This window comes from Phocoena phocoena, chromosome 8 (assembly GCF_963924675.1).
Source record: "Phocoena phocoena chromosome 8, mPhoPho1.1, whole genome shotgun sequence".
Taxonomy (NCBI): domain Eukaryota; kingdom Metazoa; phylum Chordata; class Mammalia; order Artiodactyla; family Phocoenidae; genus Phocoena; species Phocoena phocoena.
Genome location: NC_089226.1, coordinates 88,587,455 through 88,602,348, shown reverse-complemented (window position 1 = coordinate 88,602,348; position 14,894 = coordinate 88,587,455). Strand labels below are relative to the sequence as shown.

General features: G+C 36.6%; 1 pseudogene; it reads right to left on the bottom strand.

The window, feature by feature from the left end:
- LOC136126993 (suppressor of SWI4 1 homolog pseudogene) overlaps positions 1 to 14,894 on the bottom strand; it is a 103,829-nt pseudogene that overhangs the window by 3,332 nt on the left and 85,603 nt on the right.

The window sequence follows — 14,894 nt, the reverse complement described above, 5'->3', positions numbered from 1 at the left end:
CTAGAGGTTCACATGGGCCTATATTTACAGACTGTTTGATAACTCCAATAATTGCAAATTTATTTGGTTATATTTTCAAAAAGCAAAAGAATGGCAGTGTAATGTATGCAAGCAGTTTTAACTGGAGTCAGAAGAGTAATAATACCTGCCCAGACACCCACATAAGATTATTGGTAAATGTATATAATAGAACTTTGTAAAACGTAAAGGGATTTTAATACTATTACCCACCCCAACTCTTCGCTTCATAATGCACAGAAAAGTATTGGTTACATTCATCAAGAAAATGCACATAATCCAAAGATATATAGTGGAAACAACACTTTATTATTAAAAGTTTTATATTTATCAACACTGAAATTTTCCCTTATGAAGTCAGCAAGAGTACTTTGGAGGGGAACATTGCTTTAATTCTGACTCACTAAATTATTTGTAAACTACTGAATACTTTGAACACATGCTTGAATACATTTGTAATATATCAGGACCATGATGCAAAGGCAAAATATGCAGACAGCATCTTTGTATTTTACCTTTAAGTTTGCCAATTATTTATCTTGCACTTCCCCATATTTCACTTGATGCATTCTATTCAAATAATACACAGTGAGATCAAACCACAAGAACTCCAAATGCTCAGTCTATGATTGCCAGCCAGTAAATAGGTTCTCTTTCAACTTCATTTAAATAACAGCTCCTGGAACTTAATATAATGAAAGGAGCCTGAAATAAAAAGATTGCTCTGCTTTACATGAAACATTCCTCCACACACATTTCAGTAAAGCCAGGATCTCTGAATCATCCCTTTGATAATTATTGAATAAAACAATTTCCAATTACACAAGAGAAATTATATAACACAAGTGCAAGTTGAGTCAATAATAGATTTAATTAAAACGGGCACAGGTGGAAATAGCCTTGGGGGAGGGGCAGAGTGGTCATTTCTTAAAATGAAATTAAAGGGAAAAAGGTAAGCACAGTAATAAAAAGAAAACCTAAGTAACCTATAAATAAATACCTAAGTCAATTTAAAGGTTAAATTTTTTTTCCTGAAATCTCATTACCTTAGCCAAATTTTCCAAAGAATAATTCTGTATCCTTTGAATGCATGCACACCATAGTCCTTGTTAGAATTTATACTGATAAAACGATAGGGGAACACTTAGCACTAACCTTAAGCTATACAAGTTAGGTACTCGATGTGAACTATGTAAGCTCCATATTTATGTTAATTTCTACCATAACATCATGGCAGAAGTTTGTCTTATGATCTGTAGCTCTTTTACAAAGTACTTAAAACTTCCTTTTGGTTGTGATCCCTAGTACCTACGAATATGAACCTATTGCTATCCTCATATATACTGTATATGATAGATATACACACATACATTAATTTTGCTTTGGTTTTTTACTCCCATTTCCCCTTATTTGACTGTAGACTTTGAGGACCAAGAGAGTGAGTTATCAAGTTATCAACTCGTATATACTGAGTGATATGTGTGTGTATATATATATATATATATATATAGAAAGAGAGAGAGAGAGAGAGGTGTCTTTTTTTAATTCAAAAAATGTTGTTTTAGGATCTATCCATGTTGTGAATTATAAATCTAATTGATTGCTTCTTGCTACTATAAGGAATCCATAATATGTGTCCAATATATGCATCTATTACTTATAGGCATATTTATGTATACTATGTGCATATATATAATTTAGAGAGATCAGCGTGTATAGAGAGATATCAATATATATGCCACTTGAGATGGTTGTTCTCTTACTCTCTGTACATTCCCTGCTCAACCAGTGTCTGCTTCACTCACATGACTCCTCTTAATTATGGGGCTTAATTAGTAACCACCTACCTGCTTGGCCCAGCTGCTTGTTTCCCTGGTAACTGATGAGCCAACCTGAAATCAATTCCCCCTATAAATGATAGCCTCCTTCTCCCCCAAGTAGCAAAGATTGCTACTGTGTCCTGTCTGTCCTCTGCTGCCCACGGTGAGCTGTCGCTCCAGGACCTTGGGTTTGGATGTGTAATATCGCATGTCCAATAAGCTGTTGATGTCTCTGTCGCTGTCTCTCTGCTCTTTTTTCTGTCTCGAGGCTGGGCAGCTACAGGGCTTGCAGGCCTGCAGGGTGTAGCCCAGCACAGATAGTCAAGGGGATGAGGAATATAGAAAAACTAACAAAATAAAACAAAAGATACTTTGAAGTTTAAGGGAGTGCAAAGTTTTTTTTAAATAGAGGATTAATTAAAATATAATCTTCATCTTAGATAATTGGGTACTTATGGCTTGTCATAAAAAGTGTTGCATCTTAAAACAACTTCAAGGAAAACAAAATTACCGTGCCCTAAAAACTGTTGGAGGGAACAAAAAGGGGCTTCTGTGTTGCCAATGACCTGATGTTGTAGAGAGTTAGAATAAAATTGTTTCATAAATTACGAGGCTGGAGGTCATAGAGGTTTTCCTACATTTTTCTATTGTCAGGGAGTTGTAACTTTCGCACTTAGGCCTTTAAATAAAACTGGATTCTATTTTTGTAAGTACTATAAGATGGTAAGGCAGTTTTTCCAACATCACTTTAAAGGAGCCATTTTTATAACACCATATGTGTGATATACTTTATATAGATATTATATACCATATATGCTTATATGTACTATGTGTATAAAAAGAAAAAAGCAAATTCTAAAATTAAATACAATTGTTTAATATGTTTACTTGGTTAAATTAATTCAAGGTTAGATTGTTTCACTTGAATCTGAAGCAGGCTTGAACAACAGAGGTATTATGAAATATTTCTGAGATGATACCATATTAAAATATATTTTGTCTGCCATTGCTTCACCACACCTATTAGGAAGAAGAAACTGAGAAAATAATTAAAAGTCTATGGTAATAGTCTCAGGCTTGAGATGAAATAAGCCTTATAGAAGGAAGTGACTGTTGGTACTTCTGATTTACAGATAAGAAAACAAAGGCTCATTAGTGCTAAGTAACTTTCTCTGAGATTTCATTTAGTGAAAAGATTATCTAAGATTTATATGTAGCTCTGTCCGTCCACTCTTAAACTAAGGCTTCATGCATTAAACCAGGAGTCTGCTTACTTTTTCTCAAAAGGGCCAGATGTAAATAAGCTTTGCAACCCATATTGTGTCTGTTGCAACTACTGTCATTATAGGACAGAAGGAACTATAGACAACATATAGACAAATAAGCATGGCTGTATTCCAATAAAGTGCTGTTTATAGACAATTTTAATTTCATAAAATTTTTACATCATGAAATATTATTCTCCCCTCAGTTTTTTCAACTGTTTGAAGTCTAACAAATTGTTTGCTTACGTGCTGTATACAAACAGGTGGCAGCCTGGATTTGACCCATGGTCTTTAATTTTTCAACATCTGCACAAAACTGTGTTAAACTTAGGCAGTCAGAAAAGGGCTGAAGTTTGTGTTCTGCTGTGAGATGCTGCAGTGAGATCATTTTGCCTTAAGGATGTAGGTGAAGTGATTTTTACGGCATCAAAAATAGATAGCCAGCAACCAGACAAAAGTGCAAGGCAAAGTTTAAAAGTTAGTAATGGTAAGTATTTAGAAGTCATTCCCATGAGGTTATAACTCAAGCTGAAATAGTATTGAAAATGTGACTTTGGATATAGCCAGAACTATGCAGTGGGAGGGGAGAAAGTAACAAGAGGATGTGATGTGTATGCAGGTATCGGTGAAAAGGGTAGAATGAAGATGAACAAATTCATGGGAAATAGGGAAGGAGATAGTTTCATGAAAGAGGAGCAGGGCTAATAACATCCAAGTGGACAAGGAAAAATTCATGGCTTCATTTAACATCTGAGTAGGTTGACAATGATCTCTGATTGAAGAGCCACTGTAGACAGGTTAGTGTAGGAGCAGGTTACAGATGCTTAAGTAGGTGGCAGAAGGAGACCCGGCTTTCCATTAGAAATGAACTTTTTGAAAGGAGACTAACCTGTATTAGTTTTATGCTGAGGACTGAAGGGGCGAGTGGACAGAATAGTTTCCAGAATTCAGTGAGACCTGAGGCTAAGAAGGAGGGTCAGGGTCCCCAAGCTGCAAATGTGGAGGGCACAGCTACTGCTAGAGGTCTGGCCTTCCAGAAAAAGTCTTCTAATTGGAGAAGACCTAACAGTTCTTAGGCATTTAACAAAATGGCTATAGACAGATCTTTGCCTGTAAAATATTGGCTAGCATTGCATTTCAGATATCTGAAAATATTTTAACTGAGCGATTTACTTCATTTGATTAGAGTACATCTGAACATATTGTGATAAATACACATTGTATGCTGTTTTGGTAATTGAAATACATACTGGATTTGTTATTACATAAAATACGAATTTCTCCTTCTGCAGTCTTTAGTAACCAAAATTCTCTGCCACCTGTTTCACAAATTTATAATCAACTTTAATACCTTAATTCAATTTAAAAATATTAACCCCAAATATTTTTGACATATTGTTTGGATAGAAAAAAACTGTACTCTAATAAACCAATTTACATTTCTTTTTCTTTTTTTTATATATTATCTCTGTTTACCTACCTTGGATAAGATTAATTCATTGAGTCACTAAATGTCTCATGTATGGTATTTTCCTAGACACTGTGGAGGATACTAATTAGAAAACAACATTCCTAGCATATGATGGCTGCAATCAGTTTGTAGGGAATAAAGTCATCTACAAATAAATATATTGGAATTCAGAAGAGAAAAGGACTGGAGGAAAAGAGATAAAGTGGCAGCTTCATGAAGGATATGATATCTGAGTTCAGAATTTAAGAATGGGATATGCCAAGTGACAGGTTATTTTCCAGTTACAGGGAGCAGAGAAGATGTCTCCCTCCAACAGCAATAATTGAAAATAAGCAGGCCCTGGGTGCAACCAACACCATCTTAAATGGAAATAAATCAGCAGTGATGCAGTCCTTGGGATAGATCGCTCTCTGGGGAATTACCATTCTATCTACCAGATTCTATAACAATGGGCAAAGTGACAATATCAAACTTTTAATAATGCTCAGTAAGCACTTTACCCTAATATGTTGTGACCACAGAATTTGTAGCAAGTCATAAAACACACTATGTGATCACCTCCTCAATAAATTCCTTCTAAACCTTTGAACTTGACACATTGTAATCCAGTTTGGAACAGTAACAATATGTTTTATTCTCTTGGAATTTGAGAAAATAAAATGACCTAAGTTTTTTACATTGAAAATCAAGATGCAAGTTCTTATAAACAGCTGCAAGCTTAATTTCTCTAGTCAATTCTTAAATTACTAAAAGGAGAATTGATGTCTGAAAAAAAAAAACAGAAGAAATAGAGGCTTGAGAAAGATATGCTTCACAAACCTGGTTAAATAATGCTTATTCCTTCACAGCTAGCTTATTGTCTTACCAATGTGAAAGCTAGGATTTTAAAAATATTTGTAGTTACAAATATCTGCTCAGTATTACCTTTAATTTGTTTTATATTTTCTTTTGTATTTATTTTTTCTGACGACTTCATCAGTGTCTGTTTGGCAACAATGGGGACTTAGTATGATGTGGTGACTATCACAAGCAAATTCTGAATATATGGTCCCATTCCAGAGCTCAAAGCAATTGACTGTGGCCTCTGTAGGAGATGTATCATGGGTCAACCTATTCTGTTGCCCAGACCTGCATCTCTGCCCCTGAAGAATTGTTCTCAAGAGGACTCACCAATAAATCTCATAGGTGTAAATATCAGTGTGTCAGAACCCATATCACACAGAACCCAAGCTAAGTTGGATGTCCGTTTTCTCCAAGTTCATCCATAGATTCAGTGCAATTCTAGTAAAATCCAAATAGATTTCTCATGAAAATGACAAGTTGATTCTAAAAATGTGCATAAAAATGCATAGGATCTAGAATAGCCTTTTTTTCTTTGGGAAGAAAAAGTTACAACTTACACTACTTGATTTCAAGTTTTACTCTATAAGCCACAGTTATCAGGATACAATGGTATTGGTGGAAGGATAAACACATGGTCAACTGATTGGAGTTGAGAGACTAGAAATAGAACCATACATAGAGTGAATTGATTTTTTGACCAGAGCAATTCAGAGGAAAAAGTCATTGTAACAAAGAGAGTCTGGACCCATAGAGGCTAAATTCATGGAAACATGAAGTACAGATTCCCCGAACAGGTCACTGAGAATGATGACAAGTAGGGCTACTACTACTATACTTTGACTACTGAACCCAGGTATTCTACTTGTTTGGGAAACAGCATGATATAAGGCCATTGCATCCTGGTTGGATGGAGCATCATTCTTGTAGCATAACATCTCAAAGTGGGAACCTCATCTTTGCCTTCAGAAGACCATTCCATCACTCTATCAGTGTGAATCTGTACTTTTGTGGAGTATTGTAAGTGATGACCAGTGAATCCCTTGACCACATGCTTTAATTTATGCAATAGCTTTTCTTTTTTTTAGTTTTAGAAAAGGAAGCACCTACATTATTACTGTAAAATTTTCCTAATCCAAACATGGAATTTCACTAGTCCACCTCACATTTTATGATTCTAAATTGTCTTAGAATCATAAAATTGTCTTAAGTTTGTATCTACAGTATGGTCTTGTCCTTTCATTTAATTTGGAAAATGTATTAAAATTCTCCGCCCTCCCCCCCAAAGAAAAGTAGAGTCATGTACCCACTGCCTCACCATTACTGGTTCTTATGAAGGCCAACCTCCATGATGGTACCTGTTGAGTTTTACTTCCATGTATTCATCCTCTTCTATAGTCTTCTCTCACACTGAATGGAGTTAACCAATATAACCAATAGGATATTGTGGAAATGATACTATGTGACTTCCAGAGCTATTCCACTAACATGCTCCTTCCACCTTGCTCCCTAATAGATCATTTGCTCAGGCAGAAGCACTTATCAGCATCCAAAGAAGTCCAGACAACGTTATACAGGTTCCATGTCACAAGGAATTGAGATCCCTACAAAAACCAGTGCTTACTGACCAGGTACGTGAGTGAGACATCGTGGAAATAGATCTCCACATGCAATTAATCCTTCAGATGACTAAAGCCTCAGATGACATGTTGAGTACAACCTTAGCTACTATAACCATCTAGCTAAGCAACTCCCAGACTCCTGACCCAAAAAAACCTGTGTAATAAATACGTGTTTATTTTTTTAAGCCACTAAATTTGGGTGCATTTTTATGCCACCATAGATAACTAAAGTAGCTATAAAATGTATCCCTTAGTATAATGCAGTTTTACGTGTAATCCCATATGTGAACCAAACAGTAAATCCTTGGGAATGGTACTGGCTAAAACCCTGTAAGGAGGAAAGAAAAACTCAATCCCAGATTGTTGATTCCATTCAAGGTGAATTGCTGTCCTTTCTGAAGCAATTAAATGACCATCCCTTAAAAGATGGTGCTGTATTGGGAACCCAGTGCAGGTTTTGGTCGACGGCAGTTGGACATATGGCAGCAGCAGTAGCCACCTCAGCCTTGGAACCCATGTTACTGAGCCTATGTATAGCATCCATTCTTGCCATCATGGCTCCTCCTCCCGTGTGCCCACTATCCCAGCACCGAGGTGACCAATGAAGAAACTAGTTAATGTCAACTGGCCACGTCATTTTGCTTACTTGTGAATTTAGACCCTACTTTGTAGGCAAGTAAAAGGTGCCCCTTTGGAGAGATATCCTAGCATGCACCATACCACTAGGCATTTAGAAAAATTCACTGATGTGGTAAGCTCTTGAATCTTCATAGAGTTTATCTTCTTTCCTAAAGATTGTACATGCCTTACCAAGACATCCAGCACACTTGCCACTTTTTGCTTATTCAGTCTGATCAACCTGATATCTTTATATAGTGGACTAATGTGGTGTGCATGGAATTATCCAGGCAGACCAGATACCTCTGCACTATATTTTAACTCATGTTATGGCCCAGTATATGGTCCATCTTGGTATACACTGCATGTACACTTGAAAAGAGCATGCATTTTACGATTATTAGGTTTAATGTTTTATAAATTAAATGTAATCAAGTTATGTAATTGCATGTTCAGTTCTTGTATGTTACTATATATCCCATCACTACTTCTGTATCTATATATCGCTATTGATACTTTTGTCTCAGTTGTCTACCCATTACTGAAAATAGGGTGTTAACTATGCAACTATGAATGTGCATTTGTCTATTTTTCTATCTAGTTTTGTTTTCTTAATGTGTCTTATAGTTCTGTTATTAGATTCATAGACATTTAGGATTTATATATCTTCTTGATGAATTAGTTATTTTATGATTCTGAGTGGTTCCTATTTATCTTTTTTATTTTAAGTCAACTTTGTCTGATATTAATATAACCATGCCATATTTCTTATGCTTAGTGTTTTCCTAGTGTGTAGTTCCATCCTTTTACATTCAGCCTACTTCTATCTTTGTATGTAAAGTGCTTGCTCTTGATACCACAAAATAGTTGGGTCTTTTAAATCAGTCTGACCATCTCTGCTTTTTAATTACAATGTTTAGTACATTTATATTTAATATCATTAATTGTATAGGTTGGTTTAATTCAGTTATTTGCAATGTGTCCTTTAGTGATACTATCTGCTTTTGGCTTTCTTCTTCTCCTTTCCTGACAGCTTTGGAGTTGATCAAATACGTTTTATTATTCTATCCTCTTTATAGACTTTTTAGCCGTATTTCTTTAAATTATAATTTTATTAGTTTTCCTAGGGGTAATGATATGCATCTTACCCAAGTTTACCTAGGTTCAGTATTATAAAATTACAAGTAAAATGTCAAAACAGTAGTGAAATTCCCATCCTTAGTGTTATTGTTTTCATATATTTTACATCTGCTTATGAAATCTGGCAATATAATGTTAGACGTTTTGTTTTAATCATCTTTAGAAAAATTAAAAGAAAAAATGTATTTTATATTTATCTACATATTTGCCATTTCCTCTGTTTTTCATTCCTTATGGAAGATCTAAGTTTCCATCTGCTGTAATTTCTCTTCAATCTCAAAAGTTCCTCATTTCCTGAAATTCAGGTGTGCTGCTGACAGTTTTTCTCAGCTGTCATTATCTGAAATACCTTTTTTTCTGTCTTTTTGAGGGATATTGTCATTACTTTCAGAATTTTAGGTTGACCATTCAGCACTGTTTTACATCCAGAACTTTAAATATGTTGATCCATTTTCCTTTGCCTGCCTTGTTTCCAATGAGAAGTCATCAATCCTTCATAATCTTGTTGTTCTATATCTAATGTTTCTTTTTCTCTGCCTGATTTTAAGATATTCTCTTTATTTTCAGTTTTCAGCATACTTAGGTATGGTGTACCATGTCATGTGTTTTTTTTTTATATTTAACCTTCTTGAGATTGGAAATCAACAATTCTTGGTATATAAATTGATGTTTCTTATGAATTTAGGAAAGTTTTGGCAATTACGTTTCAAATATTCTCATTGAACATCCCCTCTCTCATCTCCTACTGGGACTTAAATTACATTAGGTTACATTGTTTGAGATTAACTACAAGTCACTGAGTTAATGTTTTGTTAGTTCATTTTTCCAACATTTTCCCCTGTATTCTTCAGACTGAATAATTTCCATTGAATGTCTCAAGTCTAATGTCCCTTTCATTTCCTGACTCTGGTTCTAATAAGTTTATTCTGTACTTTATTTTCAGATATTGTATTTTGCAATTCTAGAATTTCTATTTGGTTCTTTATATAGCTTCTGTGACTATTCTGAGATTTGCCATTTGTTTACTCTTTATCACCAATTTTTTCCTTTGTTTTAAAACGTATTAATAATAACTGCTTTTAAACTTTGTATGCTAATACCAACATTTGTGTTTATCACCTTTTTTAAAAAAACTTGGAAGTGGATCATGTTTTCATAATTTTGGGCTATCCATGAAGTTTTAAAAAACGTAATCTTCACATTGTGTCATATATTGAAGGGAGCCTAACTTATGCCACCTTTTAAAAAGTATTTTGACTTTTAGCAGGCAGTTAAATTGCTGACAGGTCTTTTTGGTCCTTCCAGGCTTAGTTATATCCTTTGTTAGGGTAGATTTATTGCCATTCAGAACTTGGCCTTAGAGAAGTTCCTCACTGTAGTAAGGCATCCTCACCACTGTGGTGTGACCTTTCTAGGACTTAACATTGTATACACGAGGTGCTCAGCACGGTCTTTCCATTATGGTTGGACTGGAAGGCCAGTGTCTCTCAGAACTACACAACCTACAGTCCCAGCACTGCACAACTTCCGGTATCATTCAGCTTTCAGCCTCACAGCAGGGAATCTCTGCTGGGCCTCAGGGAATCTCACCTCGCACATGTGCAGCCCAGCTCTTGGCCAAGGATCCACAAAGAATGGCCACACAGACGCGTTCCCTCTGTACAATGTATGCCCTGCAAATTCCAGCTACGTAAGCACTCCACGGCTCTCATTTTTTATCCTCAATTTGGAAAACAGGGTTGCTCAGCCTCCACCTACTATTCTATGGCAGGAAAATGTTAGTAGTTGATCCTCCACTTTTAAGGAATTAAAATATCCTTCAAGGCTTATTTTATTTTATTTTTTTATTATTTTTGTTTTTATTATTTGCAGTACACGGGCCTCTCACTGTCGTGGCCTCTCCAGTTGCGGAGCGCAGGCTCCGGACGCGCAGGCCCAGCGGCCATGGCTCACAGGCCCAGTCACTCTGCGGCATGTGGGATCCTCCCAGACGGGGCACGAACCCGTGTCCCCTGCATCGGCAGGCGGACTCTCGACCACTGCGCCACCAGGGAAGCCCAAGGCTTATTTTAAATGCTACTAAGCTTTTCCTCATCCCTACTACCAGGAATCACCAGTAGTTACCCAGATATTCTCTTTGTACAGATCTCAGTAACCTTTAGTTAGTAGCTGGCCTTGAGGATAAATGTGTTCTTGCTTAATGTCCCTTGTTTAGACCAAGTTCCTTAAGGGCAGGTATATTTGTGATGGTGAAAGGGAGTGAGCGTGGGATTCAGTTTTAGGAGCTCATGAGATTTAGAATTAGAAATGGCTCTACTGTTTTCTGGTTCTAACTTACATGGTCTTAGAAATTTATCTAACCTCTCTGAATGTCAAATCTCAAGTTTATGGTATCTATGACCAACTAGTTATAGATCAAATTGTCATGAGGATAAAGTGAGATAATACACACAAGTGAAATTTTAACCAATAAAGGGCTCATAAAAGTATCAGTTAAAGCACTGTGAGCAGGTCAACATCATCTTTATATTCATAATCATCCTAATACCTCATAAGTTAAAATTTTATGTTAATTTTTTTAATGGTAGTGATAAAAATCTCACCTTGGAATATTTAAGTGCACACAGAATTCATGGCCCTGCAGGGTAATGTTTACTACTGAAATAAATTCTATGTAACTTTTTACATTTAAAAAATTAAACCTAGGGCTTCCCTGGTGGCGCAGTGGTTGGGAGTCCGCCTGCCAATGCAGGGGACGCGGGTTCATGCCCCGGTCCGGGAGGATCCCGCATGCCGCGGAGCGTCTGGGCCCGTGGGCCATGGCCACTGAGCCTGCGCATCTGGAGCCCGTGCTCCGCAACTGGAGAGGCCACGGCAGTGAGAGGCCCGCGTACCACAAAAAAAATAAATAAATAAAATAAATAAAATTAAAACTTGAAGAATATAGAACACCACAGTGTTAAATAACTGGGTTTCCTTGAATCAGTGAAGAGTCAGATATATCAGCTAACAAATGGCTATATTTCTTTAGCACTGCTCATATACAAGAGCAGTAAACAGTAGTAAATGACATTTTTTGGATCTTTGTCATGAAACAGTCTTTGTTAACATAACCCCTTTCTACACAAGCTTTTATGCGTAATAAAACTACCCAAAGGTGTGCTTGTAACATCTGGTGGTGCACAGCAGTATAATTCCAGTGAAATGACAAACTTTGCACCAGCCAGGGTGAGGGAATGGATTAAAACTTGGTGTCATCAGCAAATTTAATTATTTCTTAATGTAATTCTTCAGTGCTTTTGTGGAGGGCTTTTTAGAGGATTTGTTTCACCTAATGAATAAAACACTCTAAAAGTTCATGTATTTTCCTTCAAATAATAGCTCTTATATGGCTGTATTAAAATAATGAATTTTCAGCATAGCAGGCTAACAATAGAACATAGCTCCAGTGGAGAAGAAAATTGGACACAATTGAATGCTATGTGGCAAAACATTTAATAAAAGTAAATAAGGATGTCTAACAGGTTTAATAAACACCCTAAACTTGGTAGGATACAGTCAGAAAATAATTTTGTTTTCCTACCACCAGGGCCTTCAGATATCCTCTGTGAGATCTCCATCCCCTCTCCCTGGATATTTTTAACAGATAGATTGCTTTTCTGATAACTTCTAGGTTTTAGAAGAGTGTCATTTTCAGGATAAAAATATCTAGTATAATCTAAATCAAAACCCACCTCTCACACAATTCAAGCATTTTCTCCCTACCCCTGTTCAAAATTGACCAAATGTTTGGGAACCAGCAAGGGGAAAGAAGGATTTTGGCATGGTTCCTCTCCGCTCCACAGACTTTGTGAGGTAAGGGAGAGGAGAGAAAGGATGAGAAAGAAATTAGCAAAGTCCTTTTTCTTGGTTAATGCTGGCTATAGTCCTCTGGTGATTGCTGAGTCAGAGGTCCAAATGTTGGGTCTTTTATCGGATGTACATTGAAGGATTTTAGGAGACTAGTCACAGGAGCCTTCACTCTAAACCATTCTGACATGGTAATGCACTATATGGCTGACGTCATTCAAACTTCTTGGTCTCTTCTCCCATGTTACTCTCACCTCGATGCCCAGAGTCCTATCCATATGACAGTCTCAGCTACTGAGCCTACAGGAGAATCTCTCTTTCACTCTCTCACTCTCGTCTTATCTCTATGAATGTTTTCCATTTGCCCCAATCACTTAGCTTGAGACAAGGTAAAACACAGCTCTTCACTTATTGGAAGGGGAGGGAAGTGCACAAAAAACTCTGTCTTTCACATATTCTCTTCAAGGAAGTCTCTGTGGAATACTCTTCTGTTTTACTCATGTATATGTAGAAGATGGATATTTTCTGTAAAGTGAATTTGGTCTCCTCTTCAATTAGCCCAACAGAGATGTCTGTAGCCACACTTGTTAAAATGTAGGAACACTCTCCATAATTTACTCAAACTTGGGGGCAGTCGTCAAATCCCCAGGATGACTATAAAGGTCCCACCTCTCTATTACACATATTTGTGCAAATTACTATTTTTGTTTCTAGTTTACTAGAATCTATCTGTTTTTGTTTCTGGTTTACCAGATCGACCATGAAGTTAATGATGCTTAAGTTTCAGGTCTCTTTACTTGCATGTGCCCCTTCTAAAGCTCTATACCTAACTGTGAATTTGTAATTTTTCTTTTTTCTTGGAGATGTCCCCCAAATTATGTAAGATTGAAGCTCCCAAAGTCTTGTTTTGCCTTTTTCTAGAGGGATATATTTGCAGAGTGTTCAAAGGCAAAAATGATTTCACTTGCTCAACTATTGACACCAGTCTTCGTCTTTCTCTTACCAACTCCCGCCTCCAAACTTCTACCCATATGTGCATGTTTAACTTTTCCTAGACTCTAGAGAATGACTTAATGTAATAATCAATTGTGAGAGTTGATTTAAACACACAGTAATTTACTCTGGTACAAATTTCCATAGATGTACCAACAAGTTAAGATCTCAGCATCTTGAGAAGTTTAGTATGGCATCCCAAACAGGAAACTACTGCCATGAATAATTTAATGCAGAAATAAACTTAATTTGTAGGTTTTGAAGGGGAGGTTGGCAGAGCAGGTGTTTGACTGACATACCTAATATTATGGGCACTCTATAAAGTTGTTAACTAAATTAGGTGACACAGGAGAACCACTGGGAAATTGATCACAATATGACAGAATAAGGAGATATGGATAATATCTCACTGGATTTTAAAAGTCTGTATACTGTTTTGACACTGAAGAAATTTCAAGTGCGGTCAGACTGTTGCTGTCTGACCTCAGCCAGAGCTTCAGGCTCCTGCACTCCTCCACAGCCTCCAAATTTGTGGGTCAGTTGTAGCAAAGAAGTTTTACTTTGCCAACAACGTTTGGTAGGGACTGCCTGGGCACTGTGTTAAGATGGCATTTTTCTGCCTCTGGATTCAGTCAAAAGCATTTCATGGTCAGTTAGTGACGCTGCCATAGGTACTGCAATGAAAAGTGATGACGTTCATGCTACATGTCTTCCATTCATGTATGAGGATGAGCAGATGTGCTGCCTCATACCTATTCTCATCATTATATCCATGTGTCAAGAGGTACCCTACAGTCTCGCTTGGCATTTTTGTGATTACATTTTGTACAATAATCTGAAATAAATACAAAATTCTTACATTTTGTATGTTCATTTTAAAACGTGTGACACTCAGCAGCACATCATAGCAAGGAATGATTGGAATAACTGAACAGAGCTTTTTCTTTCCCTATTTCTAATTCCTCTTCCTCAATGTATAAAATGTAATACCATGTGTTATTCATCAACAGCAATGCAGTGCTGCCGAGCAAATGTCATTCAGTGAGATTACCATATATATATGGCTGTACATCAAAATGTTTTTATGTGGTTTGCGATTATCCAGCATTATGGAAATGTGAATAACGAGTTAAGGCAAATAAGAAACATTCAGTCAAGTGGTGGAAAGGGAGAATTTTTCTCCATAGCAAATGTGTTGAAAGAACTCAGGTGAGAAGAAAAAGCTTCTTTTAGCTGCCACGCCAGAGCTGACAGAGAC